This window comes from Carassius auratus, unplaced genomic scaffold (assembly GCF_003368295.1).
Source record: "Carassius auratus strain Wakin unplaced genomic scaffold, ASM336829v1 scaf_tig00049816, whole genome shotgun sequence".
In the NCBI taxonomy this organism is placed as follows: domain Eukaryota; kingdom Metazoa; phylum Chordata; class Actinopteri; order Cypriniformes; family Cyprinidae; genus Carassius; species Carassius auratus.
In genome coordinates this window covers 17501-17794 of record NW_020527126.1, presented here as the reverse complement: position 1 = coordinate 17794, position 294 = coordinate 17501, and the positions used below count along the sequence as shown (strand labels likewise).

The 294-nt window shown below is 23.1% G+C and overlaps 1 protein-coding gene across 1 annotated transcript in view; it reads right to left on the bottom strand.

The window, feature by feature from the left end:
- Nucleotides 1-241: 241 nt before the first annotated feature.
- LOC113089439 (tether containing UBX domain for GLUT4-like) overlaps nt 242-294 on the bottom strand; it is a 9445-nt gene continuing 9392 nt past the window's right edge. The window contains exon 17 of the mRNA XM_026256008.1: nt 242-294. This exon is cut by the window's right edge and continues 53 nt beyond it. The gene's annotated coding sequence lies outside the window, so the exon portion shown is untranslated.

The window sequence follows — 294 nt, the reverse complement described above, 5'->3', positions numbered from 1 at the left end:
ATTTTCAGCTTTCATTATAATTCAAGTTTAAGTTTTAGTAATGATGTTACTTTTTTATTGTTTTCGTAATTTAATATCTAATTTATTATGGTATTTTATTTAGGTTTTAATTTGATATTTTAGTAATTTGGTAAAGTTAAAAAAATTTTTTTTAATATGTCTATGCTTTTTTTGTTAACCTTTGTTTCAGAATTATCATCAGGAACGGATGATGTCAGAAGTAAAGAGAAGTACTCAAATGGCAATTATCATCGTGTTTTTATTTGATGAAGGTTTGCATGAATTACAGTCAAA